This window comes from Dasypus novemcinctus, chromosome X, assembly GCF_030445035.2.
Source record: "Dasypus novemcinctus isolate mDasNov1 chromosome X, mDasNov1.1.hap2, whole genome shotgun sequence".
Classification (NCBI taxonomy): Eukaryota; Metazoa; Chordata; class Mammalia; order Cingulata; family Dasypodidae; genus Dasypus; species Dasypus novemcinctus.
Window position 1 is genome coordinate 73,013,595 of NC_080704.1, and position 24,222 is coordinate 73,037,816.

Consider the following 24,222-nt stretch of genomic DNA (forward strand, 5'->3'; position numbering starts at 1 on the left):
AAGGTAAAATATAAAGTTCTGAAATAAAAGAGAATTGTGCTAAAACATTGGGAACATTTTGGTTATAAGCCATTAGTAAAGAAATAAAATTCTTGTGTAAAACTGCATGGTCATAGTACAAATTAAGAAAAACTTTTAGGAGTCTTTGAAATGTTAAGTCACACTTATTTTGTAAAAATGAAAGTTTTAAGTAACTAAGTTATGTTTCTGTGTCAAACTATTCATGTCTACCTATTTGCTCAAATTGTTGGGGTTAAATATGCAATTACATAAGAAATGTATATTTCTGGAACCCAAATTAATGTAATGTGTTTTGAAACCTGGTAGTCAGTATGCTTTTAAAAATTATTCAGTTTCAGAACTTAAACAAAGAAAAGAAGTTTTAGCTTCCTTTAAATAAAAGAGAGAACATTCCTTACATAAACTATAATGGTTTCAATTTTATTTAGCTTGGGTGTAATCCCCCTTTGTTTATAAATTACGCATTAAATAAATTAACATTATATATACAAATATTTGGAGTAATGAAAATTGTAATTTCATGTTAATGAAATTAAGCTAAAGAAAAATTTGTAGATATGCTCTCTAAAATAACTAAAGGAAACTTCTTTGGTTGGTAATTGTACTTTCATAAGTTTATTTAAATGTAAATTAACTAATCTATGTGGTTGTGGTCAATTATAAAAGGTTGTAAAAACATCTTCCAAACTGAAAACGTTTAAATGGTTCTAGTTCTAGAAGTCATTATTAACTAAAAACCTGGATTGATATTGGTAACAAAGAATAACTTTGTGATAATAAAACCTGTCTGAAGGCCACTGCCATGTGCATATGCGAAGTGCATATTTAAGTAAATGCTAATGAAAAGTTATCTTGATTCTACTAGGAATCTTCCATTTTCATTTTAACAATGAAAAATTTTTTCCCTCTATTAATAAAGTAAAATACCTACTATAATCTCCATGGTAAAATTTTATAAATAAACAAAGTCATTTGATATATGATGTGTTGCATTAAAATGTTAAAAATATATTAAAAAAAGGAATAAACTTTAACATCGTCAAACTTTCTTGTGCATTCAAACCAGGCCTTGAGTACTTGCAGATTGCCTCTCCATGTGAGTTATTGCCTAGGGTGGTTACTGATCCCTCAAATAGAAATATTTGCTATATCAGCCTCTGGTTATGCTCCTGAAGTCGATGGAAACTACACTGCAGTTTCAAGCTCCTGCAGCATCCAATGATGCCTTGGTACAGCCAAGCATACAAGGGATATCACCTCCAGACTGGCACTGTTCCATAGTGACAGAGAGCACTATGCACCAGGCTAGTGAAATACTGAAAACTCTCTCTAGGATCAATGATGCTGCAAATTATTCACTGTGTGAAGAACATGCTAAGTGGAGCCATGGTTACCAGGATACTCTAAGTAAAACTTCAACGCAATTGGCATTATGACCTGCTCCCATGGAGGGATAACATGTAAAGTATTACAGCCTGAAATTTAAAACTATTAATTGCAACTCAGAAACCTTATGCATTAAGTAATACATTAATTAATATTAAGTGCTGTACTTTTATCCTGTACTAAATATATGCCTAAAAGTGTTATCTTTTCTATTCTGGATCACGTACAAAGTATATTAGACGTTAAATTCCTGGTAACTTCATTTTCTAAATAGTTAATAAACATATCTATAAAATAAGGTGATGGTCTTAGCCAGGCTCAGCCAACTTACTATTCTACTGTACTCTACTGTGTAGCAAAAATGAGGCTTGCTTGCTAATAATGGATCAACTATCAGTCAAAATTACCAGAAATTGTACAATTAAAACCAAAATGTAAAAACACTTTATTCTTTAGTTCTGATCACTCCCACAGCTAAAAACTAAAAAAAAATTTCCAACTTGGTGCACTAATCCTGAATTAAACCAAATGCCCAAAAGGTGCCAGTTCACCAGGAGCATCTGACAGAGCACATGAGTGCCAATCATTAAACAGCTGAAATGCATCTTCAAAACAAAGCTAAGCATCTTCCACAATTTCTCTCTGAAAATCAATAACATATATATATATATATACAGTTTCCACCAACTTTTAAAAAGGAGTGCCATCTTTATAGACACCTAACCTTGCCTACCTCTGTAATCCAATGTCCTCTTTTAAAATGAGTATTCCAAAATTTTAATTAAGCTTTTTTCTTTCAAAATGAACATCTTATTAACCATATGAAAACTTAATCCATCTTCATACAGAAGGACAGATCCATCTTCTTCCAGTTAAAATAAAATAAGAGTTTTACACCTTGTTAGGAAATGACTACAGCCCATGGCCAGCAGGAAGCAGTTACAGAAAAGTGATCATCTCCCTTCAGCACCCCTTTAAGATTAGAGGTGTAAACTCTTTAAGGGTAAAATAAAATTAATAGATGGATCTGAAGTCGGACTGGAAATCCACATGAGCACTGGTGGCCCTAGGATGACTGCAGGGGGCCCTGCCCTAGGATTATGCTGTCCAGAATGAAAACTTCTAAACTAAACAGGATCCTGGATGCTACACTGAAAATTGATAAGTAAAGAAATCAATCAAAACAACAAAAAGCCACCCACCTCATAGCTCCAACAATAATTATGCCAAAGCTTAGCAAGTTAAGCTTTGGCATAAGGGGGGAAAATGATGTGGGCTATGGGTGGGAAGCTGTTCATCTCTTCATAGATAACCTAAGCTTTCTGTGTCCTGACTTGTGGGTGTGGGATGGTAAGAGGCTGCAGTCCTGCCCTTGGTGACTAAGGCAAGGACTCCAGTCCTGGGAAACAGTTTAGCAATGCAAACTCCATAAACTTTAAATATTTAGGGAAAATGCAAACCAAATGTGCTAAAAGCTTATCTAGAATATATGAAACCTATGCTAAAAGCCTACCTATGATGTGAAAGATATATGCTACTTCAAACCTATTGAGCACTGAAACAGAACAATATGGCCCTTCCTCTCTCTATACAAGGAACTCAAAGTTATTTTTTGGGGCTCGGATTTTGGAATGAGAAGTTCTGAGCCCAGCTGGTCATAAATAAATCATTTTTCCTTCTCAAAATCATTCCTGAGTCCTAGTCTTTCTATACACAAATAATTGAACCTCTCTCTACTTCTACAACACTATCAGGCAGGCTGCTGTTGCCAAAAATTATACAAGTGTTGGTGAGAATGTGGAGGGTTAGGAATACTTATACATTGTTGGTGGGAATGTGGAAATTTCATCGATTGTGGTGGATGATTTCCTGGTCCCTCACAATGCTATGTATATAAATGCTATATGATCTGGCAATCCCACTGCTTTGACTCTAACCAGACTAAATGAAAGCAGGGTTACAAATAGATATCTGCACACCAAAGTTCATCATGGTATTATTCACAATTGCCAGAAGTTGGAAGCAACCCAAGTGCTCATTAATGGATGAATGGATAAACATAACGTGCTATATACATACAATGGAATATTCCACATCTGTAAGAAGGAATAAAGTATTGACACATGCAACAACATTGGCTAATCTTGAAAACCTTATATTGACTGAAGTAAGGTAGTCTCTAAAGAACAAATATTTCATGCTCTCACTGATATGAAATAAGGGTATTTAGCAGACTCACAGAGGTAGAAGCTGGAAGATAGTATATCAGGGGCTAAAAAGCAAGGAGAGAGCAGTGAGCCTATGTTCAATCTGGGTAGAATCTATGATAAGGTGAATGGGGGAGGTTTCACAGTGGAGAGGGTGATGGTGTTGCAGCGATATGAATGAGATTGTCCATACTAGAGTGTGAGCAGAGTTGTGGGGGTTAGATTGGGCTACCCATAGAGTTGAGGAAAGGGGTGGAGGAAGGAGCAGGTGAATTCTGGAGTGGTATAATACTGTGGTTGAGAATACAATTGTGGGAGAGTTCTTTTGGCAACTCTTGCAGGGAAGGGTCACAGGTGCAGGATGTCTGTGGTGGGGAGATTTGTGGGGAAGGTTGCACCTGAGGCATGTTTCTACAGAATATGAAAGTGTTCATGTGGTCAGCGGGTGTTTTTCAGTGGGTGGAGACTGCACAATAACAGACAAAATATTGAATTTCCATCCTGGAGGGCTCTGGAACATTCTCTAATAGAGGAGCAAGAGTCTCTATCATTCAGCGATATGTATGATATATATATTATACATATCAAGTCATCAATATTCATGCTTGTACCTATGACCATTAATCTTGTAAAATTGAAACTTAGATTAATAATATCTATTGCTTAAAAGTTACCTCCTGATACCTTGCTTGTTACTCAAGTGTGTTCTATCTCTTAACCAAATAAACAAACAATAAAACTAACTACCTTCCCTGTGACATGGGGTATGTCTCCTTGCAATTAGCTCCCTGGCACCAAGCAATTATTACCAAGAACCAATCAGAGAGGTATTTGGAAATAACCTTGAACAAAAGGAGGAAAATTAATTACAAAAGAGTTTTTACAACTAAGCAATTTCAAACTGTGTCACTCGGTCATTCCAGAGATCACACTCATATCATGGCACCACATCACTTCTGTCCATTGCCAACTTGTTACAAACAACCTTATTATAGAGTCGACCAAGATTAAGCATTGACTCACCATTATACTCCCCTTCTATCTCCTGGTAACCTATCTTCCATACAACCCATATGATTCTGCTCAATATCATTAGTTCATATCAGTGATATACAATACTTTTCCTTAGCAACTGGTCCACTTCATTCAACATCAGATCCTTGAGGTTCATCCATATTGTCCCATGTGTCACTACTTCATTCCTTCTTTCAGGTTAATAGTATTCCATTCTTTGTATATATCACATTTTGTTTATCCATTCATCTCTTGATGGACACTTGGGTTGCTTCCATTATTTGGCAATTGTGAATAATGCTTCTAAGAAATTTGTGTGCATATAACTGTTTGATTCTCTCTCATTATTTCTTTGAATATTCCTTTACCACCTTTATCTTTTTCTGCTTCTTCTGGGACTTTCATAATATTTTATACATAAATGTCATGTCTCAAGTTCTGTTCCCTTCTTTAAAAGTATTTTTTTCCATCTGCTCCACAGTCTGAATCATGTTAATTGTCTTATCCTTGAGATGACTGAATCTTTTTTCCATCAGCTCCAATTTGCTGTTGAAACCTTCTAATGAATTTTTTATTCCATTATTATGGTCTTCCAATCCAGTTTTTCTGTTTGTTTTTTATTGAGACTCTCAAAGAGATTCCCATATTTATTGTTCATTTATTGATTTCCTCATATCCTTTAGTTCTTTCCCTGTATTTTCTTTTATCTCATTGAGCATATTGAGGAAAAAATTTTTAACATTTCTTTGTCTGATATGTTCTAGGGCTGATCCTCTTTGTTAATGGTTTCTGGAGTTTTATTTTTTTTCCTTTAAATGGGCCTTCATTTCTTGTTTCTTTGTTTGTCTTTAAATTTTTGTTGCACACTATACATTTTAATATTTTAAAGTGTTAACTTTGGGAATTAGACCCTGAAATATTTTTTCCTTTGTTTGTATCCAGCTTGTGATATGTTAGTGATTTCCTTAAGTTCTAGATGCTAATCAAAACACACAAACCAAAACAATGCACCTTTCCCATTTTTGCAAGTTTTCTTTGCTTTGGCTGGTGGTTTCCCTCAGTGCTTAGCCTTTTTATCAAGAATATCAGCCTGAGGCAAATGTGAAGTTCAGGGACCCCTTTGTTTTATCTGAGCCTGCTTATTTTCCTGGGCTTGTTCTTGATTATGACCTTAGAAAACCTCCATTTGCATTTTACAGGGGTTAATTGACCCCCTTCTCCCCTGTGAATAAAATTTCACAGTCTCCTGAGTGCTCTATTGTAAGACTTTATGCAGGTGGTCACTTGCCCTAGGCCACCAGGAATTATTTATTTCTTACAATGCTTTAGCAGTCTGCATAATGTTTCTTTGTCTTCAGAAAAATTCTGGTTGGGAGACCCCGAAACCAGCTCCCTGCTTCAGTCATTAGACATTCACCAGATTGATTGGCAATGACATACAGGCACCATAATTAGTACAAATGGGTTATTGTCCTCCCTCTGGACCATTAACAAGGGTTCACATTTATATGAAGGATTACATAGAGAAGACTGTCCTATATAAAGAAGTCTGCTTTGCAAGGTTGTCCTCCTTTATCCCAGTCATGCATTCATGCAGGCAGAGAAAACTGATCTGCCTCAACCTCCTGGCTCTAACACTGCCATTGTCCATCTTAATCTCTAGGTTTGCATTGGCAGAAGGTGAGTAGAGCCTGACACTGATGTTGTGTTTTGACACCTTCCCACTGTTCACTATCCAGGACTACATGGGAAAGGGTTATTATTTAGGGAAGATTAATGAGTCTCTAAAATTAGAAAGCAAAGAAACTCAGAATGTTCCTCTCACCAAATTGTGTTCACTAATCTCTCCCCTTCCATCTTTATTCATTATTTTGTAAATTTTGTAGTTGGAACAAGTCTAAATATAAAAGAAATTTCCCCCAGCTTGCCTCGTTCTTTAGCTAGACACCAAAGTTAAAAATTCCATGCAACAGTTACCACTTTATTTTCATCTGGAATCTCAAAAGGGGATGGAACAGAATATGGATTAGAGTGGATTTACTGATATTCTATTCATGAAGTATTGTGATTAGTAATCGAAGAAAATGGGGCATTGGTGACGGAGAAAGTGGCCATGGTGGCTGCTGAGTGTGGGGAATGGGAGGAAGAGAAGAGATGTGGAGGTGTATTCGGGACTTGGAGTTGTCCTGGGTGGTGCTGCAGGGACAATTACCAGACATTGTAGGTCCTCCCATTGCCCACTGGATGGAGCATGGGAGAGTGTGAGCTATGATGTGGACCATTGACCATGAGGTGCAGTGATGCTCAGAGACATATTCACCAAATGCAATGAATGTCTCATGATGATGGAGGAGACTGTTGCTAGGGAGAGTTGTGGGGTGAGGGGAGTGGGGGGTATATGGAGTCCTCATATTTTTTTAGTGTAATATTAAAAAAATGAATAAAGACAAAAAAAAAAAAAAAGAGCTGGAACAAATGCAAGCCTTGTCCTTTGCCTCCCAAGAGTAATCTTGTTGCTTGATTGAGTGGGGGCTGGGCCAGACAGGGTGTAAAAAAGATAATTTCCCACAAAAGATATGAATTAGTTGGCAGGAATGTGGTTTGCAAACCAGGATAAGGATAGATACCGAATAAGAACAGTAAGAAAGTATATCCCTAATGATCTCACAGGAACTTTGGATAGGAAAATGGAACCTTGGGCTCAAATGAAAGAAACCCAAAAAAAGCATGGCACATAATATTCCAAGGATGTAAAGAGCCGTTCCTCTCCTAGGGCAGCTGCCTCTTCTTATTATAGCTCCATGACTATCCTTATTCACTTCTGAGTGGATCAGGATATTGATTTTCAAGTTTGTCCAGAGACCAAGACTTTGAGACATGAATTCGGAAAAAGTATATTGCAGCAAATGTTGCCTAGAGTACCTACTAAATGACAGTCTGTAAGAAACAAAGATTAGTTTAGATTTCACATAAAGGAAGGAAATAATGATTAATGTAACATGGCAGTCTACTGCCTCAGTCTCCCACTCCCGGGTTAAACAGCAATGAAGGAAACCAGCTTAAGCCACTCCTATAGGGAGTAAAAAAAAAAAAAAAGAGAGAGAGAGAGAGATGCCCAAGAAAGAGGTAAGCCAATACCAATTCAGCACTACATTCCATTCCTTATTTGGCAAAGGGGAGCAGGTAAAAACTAAAATGGTTGGAATGTGATGAGGGAAGCAGTTAATCACAAACTTTTGCGTGGGAAAGTTAGATCTTCTCAGATAGGCTGTAACTTCTGAAGTATCCAATCTATGGAGAAATAGAGGAAGGGCTTGCGTGCTAGGCTAAGGGGTATAAATTGTGTCATTTTTCTTTGTTCAGGGCACCAGCCATGTTATCTGGTTGTGCACCCATTCTTGCAAGATTGAGAATAAATTCTTTTCTTCTCCACAATCGGGTGAGCCTTATTTTCTTCAAGAAGACGATTTCTTTCTAACACAGACCATGTGCAAGGACAAGAAGTTTATAGCATAATGGTATCAAAAAAGAATTTCAACAAAATATGACAAACAGTGATAGAGGTTGGAGCAGCATGTAGCAGAAACATAGACAAGGGGAACTTGACTTAAAGACACATAATTTCATAAAACATCAGAGCTGTAATGAAACAGAGAACATGCTGTCCATTACTTTTTTGTACTTATGGAAAAAGCAAGGCCCAGAATTGTGTAGGAACTTGTACAAGGTCATAAAGTCATCCAATGTCAGAGCTGGGCTAGTTTAAAAAAAAATCAGACTCAGTTGGTCTTCTGCCATTCTGCATAAATGGTGAGCTCTTGGGTTCCTTTAAACTACCCCATGATTGTGCCTAGGAAATGTATTAAGGAATTTGGTAATGGTTTTCTGTAAAGAAAATGCCTATTGCGCTCCTAGAAAGGAAGATTAGTTCTGTCTCGAGTGTCTTTTTCCCTCTTGTGGTAAGTCCCTTATAGCCTCAGACAAAAATGTGCCACTGCATATTGGTGAAGAATCATGTGCGACCATCACCACCATTCATTAACAAAATTTTTCCACAATTCCAAATAGTAACTTTGTACATTTTATGATTTAACCCCCTAGTCCCTGTCCCCACAATGTTCCCTGATAGCATATATTTTATATCATGACTCTATGAATTTGCTTTTTTTAGTTATTTCATATAAATGAGATCACACAAAGTCCTTTTGTGTCTGGCTTATTTCACTCAGCATGATGTTTCAGGGTTCATTCATGTTGTTGCATGTATCAAAACTTTATTCCTTTCTGCATGCATTACTTCTGAAATTAAAATAAAGTAGATTATAAAAAGAAAGGATAGCTAAAGGAACCAAGGTGACTGGTTCCCTCTGTTTCCTCATTCATGACTATAACCCCAGGGGTATCTATACAGAGGCAAATGCAAAGTAGAATGCATGGGTTTGAATCCAATCTCTTCCACATACAAAAATATAATGCTGGTCAAGTTACTTAATTTTTCTATTCCTCAGATTCTTCCTCTGGGAATGGGGGTAAACAGAATACTTACTTCATGGACATATTATGAGGATTAAATAATTTAACATACATTAATCACTTAAATAGTTACTGGTACATAATGAGGTTTTAAATAAAGATTTATTATTTATTTATTTATTCCCCCACCCCTCGCGGCTTTTTTGCTGTCTGCTCTCTGTGTCCATTTGCTGCGTGTTCTTCTGTGTATGCTTGGCTTCCTTTGTTGGTTCATCTTGCTGCACCAGTTCTCCATGGTGTGGACCTTCAGCTCTCTGTGGGCATGGGCTATCAGCTCTCCATGGGCACAGGTGGTCAGCTGTTTGTGGGTGAGGGCCAGCTTGCCTTCATAAAGAGGCCCTGGGATGTGAACCCAGAGTCTCCCATATGGTAGAGAGGAACCCAATTGATTGTACCTGAGCTGTTTCCATAATGAGATTTTAATAAATATAAGTAGCAATCATAAATTTTATTTCTTATACACATACTCTATTCTCTCAGCCACAAAGACTAGAAATATCTCTGATGCATGACTCTAGTTGGTATCCCTGACCCCCGGTTTACTTCTCATGACAGTGTTCCATAAATACAACCCAAATACACCTATTGTGTTCATCTCTGCTCTCAGCCCATCAATGGCTTCCTGTTGACCAGAGCAACAGTTCTCATCCCATTTTCTGACATGAAACACATAAGATAGTGTTCACATGTATGAAGCCCAACCATGGATATATTCAGATTTTGACAAACCCAAAAACAAATTTTGCAGGGAAGTGAAGAAAATCCACTGCAGAAGTTTTATTTTTTAGCATGTTAATCATAGAATTTCATAGCACCATGAATAATGAAAGCAACTATGTAACTTAGCATGGCTATTTTGAATGAAACCAAAGGAGATTTATCTGATAATTTAAATGTTTTTGAATCATTTCCAATGATACTTTTTTCAACTTCAAGCAATTTATTTGGAAGATTTCATAAAAGTGTTCACAAAAACATTTTCAGACTGCAATATTTCAGGTAGTTCTAATTACATCTACTCCACTTTTATCCCCAACAATGCTAGCAGCCACCCCTAATGTGAAGGGTATTCTCAAAAACTTTTTCCCAAAACCACAAGTTGGATTATGTTCACATGTGCATACTTCCATGGAAGTATGGTCCTGGAACTACAAATTATCAAATGTTATGAAGAAAACAAAGTCAATAGTGGCAGCAGGGAAGTGGGCTTGGCCCAATGGATAGGGAGCCTGCCTATCACATGGGAAGTCTGCGGTTCAAACCCTGGACCTCCTTGACCCATGTGGAGCTGGCCCATGCACAGGTTGATGCACACAAGGAGTGCCCTGCCATGCAGGGGTGTTCCTCGCATAGGGGAGACCCATGCACAAAGAGTGCACCCCGTAAGGAGAGTTGCCCAGCACAAAAGAAAGTGCAGCCTGCCCAAGAATGGACTGCACACATGGAGAGCTGACACAACAAGATGACACAACAAAAAGAAACACAGATTTCCAGTGCCACTGAAAAGGATAGAAGTGTTCACAGAAGAGGACACAGTGAATGGACACAGAGACCAGACAACTGGGGGGGAGGGGTAGAAATTTAAAAAATAGTGGTAAGATTTTATGTAGGGCAATATTAAAAAAATATGGCATAGGAATATATGAAAGTCTTTTCTTATAGATATTTTACATATTTAACTTGGAAAGTATATAAATCAAATATCATGTTAACATTTATTACCAATACTACTTTACACATTTTCCTTTCTTATACAATTGCCTTTCCCTAACCCTAACACTTTCCTTCAAAGTGAACTCACCTAGCAACAAGAAATTAGAATAAGAGGAACAAAGTGACAAAGAGAAGATATAACACTTACGCAAAAACAACAGCTAATTAATCCCCAAGACTAGACAAAGAAGCTAAGGAACATATTAAACCTGTCAAGAAAAAATGATGACCAGACAGCAACAAAAATCTACAAACCAAACCAGTAATCAGGAAAACATGGCTGAATCCAATGAACAAACTAAAATCAGGAAGGGGAGCAGAACTTTGCACAAGTAATTAAAGATCTCAGAAAATATATCACAGACAAATTTAATGAAGTAAAGGAAGAGGTTAACAATATAAAGACAGCAATTCAAGGGGAAATTGAAGACCTATGTAAAAAGATAACAGATATGATGGGAATGAACACCACAGGTCAAGAAATCAAAAATACACTCGCAGCAAATAGCAGCAGATTAGAAGAGGTAGAGCAGAGAATTAGCGAAGTGGAAAACATTACATCGGAAATCAAACAGATAGTAGAATTGATACATAAAAAGATAGAAAAATTCCAGCTAGGACTTAGGGACCTGAATGACAATACAAAACGCACAAACATACGTATGATAGACATCCCAGAAGGAGAAGAGAAGGGAAAGGGGCCAGAAGGAGTGTTGCAGGAAATAATGGCTGAAAACTTCCCAAATCTACTGAAAGAGACAGATGTACATATCCAAGAAGCACAGCACACCCCAAACATCATAAAATCCAACAGGCCCACCCCAAGACAAATACTTGTCAAATTATCCAATGCTCAAGACAAAGATAAAATTCTAAAAGCAGCAAGAGAAAAGAAAACCATCACATACAAGGGAAGCTCCATAAGACTAAGTGCTGATTTCTCATCTGAAACCATGGAGGCAAGAAGGCACAGGTATGATAAAGTCAAGGTACTAAATGAAAAAAAATTCCAACCAAGAACACTCTATCCAGCTAATCTAGCATTCAAAAATGATGGAGAGTTCAAAATATTCACAGATAAACAGAAATTGAAAGAGTATGCCAACAAGAAACCACCCTTCAAGAAATTCTAAAGGGAGTTCTGCAGGACCAAAGGAAAAAACAGGACAGGAAGAGTTGGAGGAGAGTATAAGAGCAAAGAAAAAGAGAGAAACAAACAAACAAACAAACAAAATAAGACAAACACAAGTCCAAACAAAATATGGCTAGCACAAATAATTCCTTGAAAGTAATAACACTGAATGTCAATGAATTAAACTCACCTATCAAAGATTCAGACTGGGACATTGGATAAGGAAATATTACCCATCTATACGCTGTCTACAAGAGACACATCTTAGACCCAGAGACACATGGAGGCTGAAAGTGAATGGTTGGAAAACAATTGTAGAAGCAAACAATACCCAAAAAAAGTCAGGAGTAGTTATATTAATATCAGACAAAATAGACTTTAAATGTGAAACAATTGTGAGAGAAAAAGAAGGATACTACATATTAGTGAAAGGGACAATCTCTCAAGAAGATTGAACAATCGTAAATATTTATGCTCCTTACAAGGGCACCTCTAAATACATGAGGCAAACACTGGAAAAACTAAGTGAAAGAATAGATGCATCTATAATTATAGTGGAGGATTTTAATACACCACTATCAACTCTAGACAGAACATCTCAAAAGAGAATCACTAAAGAAACAAAATATTTGAAAATTATATTAGAGGAGCTGGATCTAATAGACATATACAGATCATTACACCCAAACACAGCAGGATATACATTTTTCTCAAGTAAATATGGATCATTCAACAAGATAGACCATATGCTAGGGCACAAAGAAAGGCTCAATGAATTCAGAAATTTCGAAATCATACAAAATAATACCTCTGACCACACTGGAGTGAAACTGGAAATCTGCAAGGACCAGTGGCCCAGATTTCACAACAAGATATGGAAATTAAACTGCACACTCTTAGAAAAACAGTGGGTCAAAGAGAAAATCTCAAAAGAAATCAATGACTACCTTGAAACAAATGATAATGATAACACAACATACCGAAATTTATGGAATGCAGCAAAAGCAGTACTGGGAGGGAAATTTATAGCCATAAATTCATACAACAGAAAAGAAGAAAGAGCAAAAATTGAAGAACTTACTGCACATTTGTAGGAATTGGAAAAAAAACAACAAATTTATCCCACAGGAAGAAGAAGGAAGGAAATAACAAAGATAAGAACAGAACTAAATGAAATAGAAAATAAGAAAGCACTTGAAAAGATAAACAAGACCAAGAGCTGGTATTTTGAAAAGATCAATAAAATTGACAAACCTTTAGCAAGACTAACAAAGAAAAAAAAGAAAGAAGATGCAAATACACAAAATAAGAAATGAGAAAGGAGATATCACCACTGACCCCACAGAAATAAAGACTATCATAAGAGGATACTTTGAAAAACTATATTCCAACAAAAATGACAATTCAGAGGAAATGGAGAAGTTCCTAGAAACACATAAGCAGCCCATATTGAGAAAAGAAGAAATTGATGATCTTAACAAACCAATCACAAGTAAAGAGATACAATCAGTCATTAAAAACCTCCCAACTAAGAAGAGCCCAGGGCCAGATGGTTTCACAGGTGAATTCTACAAATCTTTCCAGAAAGAACTAACACCAATCCTGCTGAAACTATTCCAAAAAATCGAAATTGAAGTAACATTACCTAACTCATTGTATGATGCCAACATTACCCTAGTACCAAAGCCAAAAAAAAAGACACCACAAGAAAGGAAAAGTACAGACCAATTTCTCTAATGAACCTAAACGCAAAAATACTTAACAAAATACTTGCTAATCGTATTCAACAACACATTAAATGAATTACACACCACTACCAAGTGGGATTCATTCCAGGTATGCAAGGATGGTTCAACATAAGAAAATCAATCAATGTAATACACCATATAAACAGATTGAAGGGAAAAAATCACATGATTATATCTATAAATGCAGAAAAAGCATTTGACAAAATACAGCACCCTTTCTTGATAAAAACACTCCAAAAGATCGGAATACAAAGAAATTTTTTGAACATGATAAAGAGTATGTACAAAAAACACACAGCTAACATCATTTACAATGGAGAAATCTTTAAACCGTTCCCTCTAAAGTGAGGAACAACACAAGGATGCCCACTCTCTCCCATTCTATTTAACATTGTCTTAGAAGTACTTGCTCAAGCACTGATGCAAGAACCACATATAAAAGGCATTCAAATTGGAAAGGAAGAAGTCAAAATTTTATTATTTGCAGATGACATGATCCTATACATAGAAAACCCTGAGAGGTCTACAACGAAGCTTCTAGAACTCATACATGAGTTTAGTAAAGTCGCAGGTTATAAGATCAATGCGCAAAAATCAGTAGCATTTCTGTACACCAATAATGAGCAAGATCAGGAGGAAATCAAGAAACAAATACCACACACATTAGTAAATAAAAAAAATTGAATATTGAGGAATAAATTTAATTAAAGATGTAAAAAACTAATTCACTGAAAACTATATAGATATGTTCAAGGAAATCAAAGAAGACATAAATAAATTGAAGAAGATTCCTTGTTTATGGATAGGAAGAATAAATATTATTAAGATGTCTATCCTACAAAAGCTTATCTACACATTCAATGCAATCCAATAAAAATCAAAACAGACTTCTCTAAGGAACTAGAAAAACTAACATGAAATTTATTTGGAAAGGAAAGAGGCCCCGAATAGCCAAAGACACATTGAAAAAGAAAAACGAAATTGGAGGAATCACACTACCTGACTTCAAAACATACTACAAAGCTACAGTAGTGAAAACAGCATGGTATGAGCATAGGGAGAGACACAAAGACCAATGGAATTGAATTGAAAGCTTTGATATAGAACCTCATATATATAGCCATATAATTTTCGATAAAGCCAGCAAACCCTCTCAACTGGGAGAGAATGGCCTATTCAACAAATCGAGCCAGGAGAACTGGACATCCATATGTAGAAGAATGAAAGAGGATTACCATCTCACACCTTATACAAAGATCAACTCAAGATGGATCAAAGTCCTAAATATAAGAGCCAAGACCATAAAGACCTTGGAAAGCAGTGTATGGAAGTATCTACAAGGCCTTGTAATAGGAAATGGCTTCATGAACTTCACACCAAAAGCACGAGCAGCAAAGAACAAATAGATAAATGGGACTTCCTCAAAATTAACGCCTTTTGCACCTTAAAAGCATTTGTTAAGAAAGTAAAAAGGGAGCCTACACAATGGGAGAAAATATTTGGCAACCATATATCTGATAAGAGACTTATAATGTGCATTATTAAAGAATTCCTCTATCTTGAAAATAAAAAGATAACCCATTTTAAAAAATGGGAAAAAGATTTAAACAGACATTTCTACAAAGAAGTAATAAAAATGGCTAAAAAGCTCATGAAAAAATGCTCCAAATCTCTAGCTATCAGGGAAATGCAAATCAAAACTATAATGAGATACCATCTTACTCCCATAAGATTGGCAGCTTTGAAAAAAAACAGGAGAATACAAATGCTGGAGAGGATGTGAAGAAATGGGAACACTCATCCACTGCTGGTGGGAATGCAGAAGGGTCCAACCATTCTGGAGGACAGTTTGGCAGTTTCTCAAAAAACTAACCATAGATTTGCCATATGACCCAGCAATTCCACTGCTTGGTATACACCCAGCAGAACTGAAAGCAATGACACAAACCAACACATGCACACCAATGTTCATAGCAGCATTGTTCACTATCGCCAAAAGTTGGAATCAACCCAAATGCCCATCAAAAGATGAGTGGATCAATAAAATGTGGTATATACATACAATGGAATACTACTCTGCTTTAAGAACAAATACACTACAAACACACATGATAACATGGATGAATCTTGAGAACCTTACGTTGAGTGAAGCAACCCGGGCATTGAAGATCAAATACTACAGGGCCTCAATGATATGAAATAAGCAAGCTGCCTCAGAGAGCTAGAGACTGGAAGATAGGCTTACAGGAAATCGGGGGATAGAGGAAGGATGTAAGCTGACATCGACATGGGTGAAATGTATGATAAGCTGGAAGTAAGTATGTGCACAAGGAAAAGATCAAATGGGGGCATAGGGTTACTTTTGGGTGGGGCTTTGCGGGTTTGAGAGGAGCTAGGGATGGGCGGATGGGGAATATTGCCCAAGAAATTGGGGAGTGGGTGGGGCAACATATGATCATAGGAGATTGTCAGGTTTTGGTGGAGAGTATAATGCTGAGAAAACCTTTTCAAAATATAATTAGGAAAGTTACCTGTTTAAGATACTCAAAGGGGATAATCTGATGCAGGACAGACATCTAGGAAATATCTGAATGCTCATTTTGCCAGAGTGGGTTACACCATTGGGTAGAGACCCATAAAATGGGAGTGAAGGTAGACCCACATCCTGGGAAGGACTAATGCCATCAAATAGAGGGAACTGTATCTCTCACGAGAAAGGGTGGCTCCCAGGGCATTAGGGCAGTAGAGCATGTCAAGCCCTCAACACTGTTTCAAGTATCTCTGAACATGGCTCCTCAAGAAATGAAGATTGACTGTCACTGTGGGCCCCAAGGGGTAGGGGATTTTGATATTGAATAGACGGAACCAAAGTAACTGTGAGGGCAAAAGAAGTGTTTCACAAGAGTACACATGGATGGATATAAAACATGTAATATTACACCAAAAACATAGGGGACGACAGACTAATAATGTAAACCATAATGTAAAACATAGGATAACTAAAAAATTTAGAAAACTGTATAGCCTAAAGTATAAACCACAATGTAAACACAAATGTTACCTTGTTTGAAAGCTATTGTCTCAATATCTGTACATCAGTTTCAGTAAATCTGATGTGAATAATTTAAAAGATTATTGCTGTGGAAGGAAAAATGTTTTATAATGGATATGTGGGAATACTGTATATTGTATATATGAATTACTGTGATCTATGGCTCTTTTGAAGAGAAGCTCAATAATTAGGAAAAAAAGAAAAGAAAAAGATAGGATGTAGAATTTTTCCAAATAATATGTATTCTATATCTAACCTTTAAACTCATCGCTATATTCCATTTTACTAGTAAGGGAACCTGACATTATACTGGGCTTCCCTTTTCAGGAAGTTTTGGATCACAGAGTGGTTCAACAATGGCAGCAGAGGAATACTGGTATGGGATGTTATTGACGGGACATATGGTTGACAGGGAGTTATACCGGGCATGTGCCCAGGGTGCATAGAAATGTTTGGATCTCCTCATAGTGGAAACAATTAAAAAACAACACCTAGTGGGGTACCGGGTTCCTGGCTGGGGGGACTCTGTCATGGTCGCCCAAGTGCAATGGCAAGGACCAGGAAGGAATGAGGGTCCAACAGTGAGCCTCTGATACTGACTATGCTTGTGACCCTATATACCTGAAATAAGAACAAGGTTTGGTGTGGACCTTTGACCATGGGGTGCGGGGGTGCCCAGAGATGTACTTGCCAAATGCAATGGATGTGTCATGATGATGGGAGGGAATGTTGCTGGGGGGGGAGAGGTGGGGTGGGGGTGGTAGGGTTCAATGGGACCTCATATATATATATATTTTTTAATGTAATATTATTACAAAGTCAATTTAAAAAAAAGAACAAGGTTTAGAGCAGCACTGTGCCTAAGAGTTCCCTCCTGACAACCCCCATGTTACTCAAATGTGGCCAGTCTCAAAGCGAAACTCAGCATGTAAATGCAATGCCTTCCCCCCAGCGTGGGACATGACACCCAGGAATGAGCCTCCCTGGCACCAAGGGATCACTACCAAGTACCAGCTGATGACGTAACTAGAAAAAGACCTTGAATTAAAGGTTCAACGCAGACCAGAAGAATATTCCTGTCTACATATAATAACAGGAGTTAAAAATGCTGTTTTACCTAAAGTAAGGGGGAAATGGAAAGGACAAATGAGTTTATATGGCTATGAGTCTCTAAGAAAGAGTCTGGAAGTTGTCAGATGGATTGCCCTTATGCACACCTGTCTCTGTCTCAGAGACAGATAAAGTAGATACAACCCCAGGTACTGGTCCTTTTGAGGGCTAAAGAGACCCACAGGTTCTATGGTCATGGCAGATGGAGTTCACTGCCATGTCATTTGGCCCTTCTTTGGAGCTTGTGTTTCTGAATGATGGAGCTGGACTCAGATGTGATCTCTTTTCACAAACCTTTCATGCTACTTTACTGGAATTGTAGTTGGTGCTGGGGTTTAAGATATATCTAGGGGATTTGAATCTCTGGGCTGACCATATGATAGCCAGGCCCTGAGCCTCAACAGACTTCAGCTCCTACACTCTGATTTATTGGACTTACCCCACTCAGTTAACATGGAGTTGAATGTCAACCACCACACCATGGAGCCTAGAGTGCCTACAACTGAAAGCGGGAAGATTGCATCCAGTATCTATGTGAAATCTAAGCCCTCTCTTGACATAGACGTGGAATGGACACAACCAAGCAAAGGTCCACAGGATGGAGGAATACAGTAAGAATAAGAGTGGGCTTAATGATATTCTATTCATGAACTATTGTGGTTAATAATTGAGAAAATGTGGCATTTGTGTGGAAAAAGTGACCATGGTGGCTGCTGGGTGCAGGGAATGGGAGGAAGAGATGAGATGTCGAGGCATTTTTGGGACTTGGCGTTGTCTGGGGTGTGCTGCAGGGACAATTGTCGGACATTGTATGTCCTCCCATGGCCCACTGAATTGAACGTGGGAGAGTGTGGCTATGGTGTGCACCACAGGCCATGGGGTGCAGCGATTCCCAGAGATGTACTCACCAGATGCAATGGATATGTCATAATGATGGGGGGGAGTGTTACTGTGGGAGGAGTGGTGGGGTGGGGTCGGTGGGGGTGAATGGGGACCTCATATTTTTTTAATGTAATATTTTTTAAAAAATCAATAAATTGAGTAGAATTTGAAAAAAACAAAAAATTAAATATCAATGTTTTAAAATGTAAAAATATAGACTTTATAATGCATTATGTTTTAATATTTAAAAAAATAAATTAGGTTTTTCCAGCATTCTTAAATAAGCCTTATTTTGTTTAAAAAAAGAATACCTAAAATGTATGCATTTTCAGTATATATTTCACCTGCTTTATTGCTTTCTCAGCATTTGACTTGGTAACCCTAACTCCTGTCATTTTTGACAAATGCTATTCTCCCTCAAAGGAACTATATATGGACACTGTTTTCCCTAATATTTTTCCTTACCTTCCTTATTAGAAATTGTCCTATTCTCAAAAATTTAAAATGGAACCATGAAATTACAATTCATCAAAACTACTCTGGCTTGCTGGGTAATATAGTTTTTGTACATTTCTACTGATATTTTTTAAAATGAGTAATAAATTTGATGGAAATAATCTTTGAGCTTTGGAGCAACATGCTGAGGATTTGATATGTCTGTTTAACTTGTTTTAAACTACGATGAAGTTAAGTATATCTGGACACTCTCCAACAAGGCATTGTGGGTTGGGATTGCTTTTCTCATCATTTCAAATAAGCTATCTGTAACAAGTTCCTAATTGGTTTCCCTTTGGTTTTGTCACACTTCAATTCACTCTACACACTGTTACCAAAGTGATTTTTTTGAAGTTCCTTAATATGCTTCACAGATCAGTTATGATCTGATCCTTGTTTGTCTCTTCAGTCACATGTCTAGATACTTCACACACACACACACACACACACACACACACACACACACGCACACTTTGGTCCAGTATAAAAACATTCTCTCTCTCCCCTTCATACTTTTCTGAAGTCCTTACCATGGCCTTTTAGGCCTTATATCACATTGCTCCAGCCACTGGCTTCCTTGTAGTTCCTTGAGTATGCCAAGCACACTCTAATCTCAGGGTCTTGCACTTGCTCTTCCCCAGTTGAAATATTCTTCTCCCAGATATCCTCATGGCTCCATGGCTCCCTCCATTTGCTTTACATCTTGTCTAAATGTCATCACAATTATTTCTATATCATTAACACCTCTAATCCCATCACTCTTATCCTCTTCTCTTTTTTCTCTTGTCCTGCTTACTTTTTTTCATATTATCTGGCATATATAATTAGTCTCTATTCCCCCCAAAATATATGCTCCATGAGAGCAAAGAATTCATTTGTTTTGTTCACTGAGATATTTTTAGTTTCTAGAATAGTGCCTGTCTTAATGTAGGCACTCAATAAATAGTGATTAAATGAATGAATGAACACTCCCTTCTCTCTTTCAAACATTTTAATTTCCTACATTTCTTACCTTTGCTTGGCTAATGTCTATTCATTTTTCAGATTGCACCTTCTTTGCAGCCACAAATCAGGTTAGTCACTCTTCTTCTGGCCTTCCCCAGGTGCCTGTTTATTCTTTTGTCACAACACTAATGAGATTATTTCTCTATGAAAAGTTGGCTGGCCCAAGATTAAGGAAGTTATTGAATATGATGTCAGGGTATTTAAACTTCATCTTATGAAGTTGTGAAGAGCCACTGAAAAACATCTATGTAGGGGAATATTGTCCTAAAAAGGATATTTTTAGAAGGTTATACTGGTCAAAGCAGATAAAGCAGAGACATCTAAGATCAGGGAATGAAGGAACAAGACAAGGAAAAAGGCCAAAAGCATACCATAATCCTAATGCATTCTGGAGCTGTCATGAAGGAGTAATTAACAGGACTACATTTCAGTTTGATATGAGAATGAAAGATGCAAACAATGCCAATGAATATATTAAGGTATTAATTCTGAGTGGCTGTAGAGTTGACCCTGAGTGGCTTAAGGGGAAATCAAGTCTTCTGTTTTATTTTTTTTTCTGATAGCTGCCAGTCTCATGGGAGTAAATGGTATCTCATTGAAGTTTTGATTTGCATTTCTTTAACAGCTAGAGATTTTGAGCATTTTTTCATGTGCTTTTTAGCCATGTGTAGCTCTTCTGAGAAGTGTCTGTTTAAATCTCTAGCCCTTTTTTTAAATGGGTTGTTCATCTTTTATTTTCAACATATAGGAGTTCTTTATATATGCAGGATATTAGTCTCCTATCAGATATATGGTTACCAAATATTTTCTCCCTTTGGGTAGGTTTGCTTTTCACTTTCTTGACAAATTCCTTTGAGATGCAAAAGGCTTTAAGTTTGAGGAAGCCCCATTTATGTATTTGTTCTTTTGCTGCTGGTGCTTTTGGTGTAAAGTTAATGAAGCCATTTCCTATTGCAAGGTCCTGTAGACATTGCTTTCCAAGATCTTTAAGGTCTTAACCCTTATATTTAGGTCTTTCATCCAACTTGAGTTGATTTTTGTATGAGGTGTGAGTTGGTAATCCTTTTTCATTCTTTTACATATGGATATCCAGTTCTCCAGGTACCATTTGTTGAAGAGGCCATTGATTACAAGTGGTGAAGAGGATGTGGAGGAATCTGAACAGTCATCGACTGCTGGAGGGAATGCAAAAGGATCCAGCCATTCTGGAGGATTTTGGCCATTTATCAGAAAACTAGCTATAGATTTGCCACATAACCTCTGCCCATAACCTTTGTGGGCTTGAGGGGGGTTAGGGATAGGAGGATGTGTCAGACGGCCCTAGAAATTGGAGGGAGGGTTGGGAGAACACATTTGAACATAGGAGATTTTCAGGTATGTGGTTGAAATTATAATGTTGAGAAAACTCTTTAGAAAATATAATAAGGAAAGTTGCCTGTTTAAGATGCTTAAGGGGGGCATCTGAAACAGGGCAAGGTTCTAGGGAGTGTGTCAGTGCTCATTTTGTCATAGTGAGTCATATCATTGGGTGGAGATTAAAGGTATACCCACATCCTGGGGAGGACTGAAGATCTTGAACAGAGGGAATTGCATCTCTCGAGAGAACTAATGGTTTCCAGTGGGTTAGGGCAGTCGAGTTTGTGAAGCACTCAACATTGCTGCAAGTATCTCATAATATGGTCCTTCAAGTAATGAAAATTCATTGTCACTGTGAGCCCGGAGGGGAGTGGGTGAGAGGTATTCAATAGATGGAACCAGTGTAATTGTGGGCAATGGATGTGTTCCACAAGATCATGCAATGATTTATATAGGACATATTAAATTACACCAAAAATTTGTAAAAGTCTGTAGGTTTTATAAATGGAATCTGTAATGTAAAATATAACTAAAAATTTAGATAATTGTATAGTCTAAAATATAAACCATAATATAAAACCAAATGGAATCATGTCTGAAAGCAATGTTTCAATATCATTGCATCAGCTGCAGCAAATATAATATGAATATGTATAAAGATCATTGCTGGGGAAGGGACAAAGAGTTTGATGTTGGATATTTGGGAGTACAGTATATTGTATATGTGAATTACTGTGGTCTAAAACTTTTGTGAAGTTAAACATAATAATTAGAAGAAAAGATAAAAGAAAGGATGTAGACACTGAGGAAGAAATGAAAGAAATTGTCTTGCCACTGTACATACAGGGCAACACTTATTTCAGTGATGAAAGGCAAAATGTCAAAAAAAAAAGCATTTTCATTTCTTCATTGTTTGATAACCCAATTCATTTTTTCTTTATTTAATTTTTCTAAATTAGTATGCATTCTATATCTAATCTTTAAACCCATCTGTATATCCCTTTTTACTTTTAATGAAACTTGGCCATATATTAGGCTTCATTTTGAAGAAGTTTCAGACCACAGAGAGGTTCAACTATGGCAGGTGAGGAACACTGGTGTGGGGAGTTATTTTTAGGGGGGATATTCTTGGGAGAGAGTTCTCCAGGGCATGTATCCAGGGTACATAAAAATGTTTGGATATTTTCTTTCTTTTTTTTTTTAAATTTTATTCATTTTGTAAAAATATTACATTCAAAAAATATGAGGTCCCATTCAACCCCACCACCCTCACCCCACCACTCCTCCCCCAGAAACACTCACTCCCATCATCATGACACATCCATTGCATTTGGTAAGTACATCTCTGGGCATCTCTGCACCTCATGGTCAATGGTCCACATCATAGCCCATACTCTCCCACGTTCCATCCAGTGGGCCCTGGGAGGATTTACAATGTCCAGTGATTGTCCCTGAAGCACCATACAGGGCAACTCCAAGTCCCAAAAATGCCTCCACATCTCATCTCTTCCTCCCATTCCCCATACCCATCAGCCACCATGGCCACTTTTCCCACACCAATGCCACCTTTTCTCTGTGGACCTTGGATTGGTTGTGTCCATTGCACCTCTATGTCAAGAGGAGGCTCAGATTCCACATGGATACTGGATGCAATCCTCCTGCTTTCAGTTGTAGGTACTCTAGGCTCCATGGTGTGGTGGTTGTCCTTCAACTCCATGTTAGCTGAGCGGGGTAAGTCCAATAAATCAGAGTGTAGGAGCTGAAGTCTGTTGAGGCTCAGGTCCTGGCTATCATATTGTCAGTCCAGAGATTCAAATCCCCTAAATATATCTTAAACCCCAACACCAACTACAATTCCAGTAAATTAGCATGAAAGTCTTGTGAAAAGAGATCCCATCTGAGGCCAGTTCCATCACGCAGAAACACCGGCTCCAAAGAAGGGCCATCTGACATGGCAGTGAACCCCATCTGCCATGACCATAGAACCCGTGGGTCTCTTTAGCCCTTAACAGAACCAATACCTGGGGTTGTATCTACATAGTGGTTATAATTAAAAATCACAACTGTGGGAGTGCTGAGTTCCTAGCCAGGGGAGCTCTATCACATTCTCCAATGGAATAGCAACAATCCCCCAAGTGACTGCACTTGGCAAAGACCAATAAAGAAAGATGGTCCAATAATGATCCCTTGATACTGATGACTATGCTTATGTACCTGTGCATCTGACATATGAACTAGGTGTAGAATTCAGGGTGCCTAAGTGTTACCTCCCAACAGCCCCAATTTTGCTCAAATATGGCCACTCTCTAATCCAAACTCAGCATGTAAATGCATTACCTTCCCCCCAGCAAGGGTCATGACTCCAGTGGATGAGTCTCCCAGGTGCTGAGGGATTACTACCAAGCACCGGCTGATGATGTAACTAAAAAAAGACCTTGAATAAAAGGGTCAACTCAGACCAGCAGAATATCTCAGCCTACATATAATATCTAGTGTTATAAACTGCTTTTTGACCTTGAATAAAAGTGGGTAATAGAAAGAACAAATGAGTTTATATCACTATGAGTA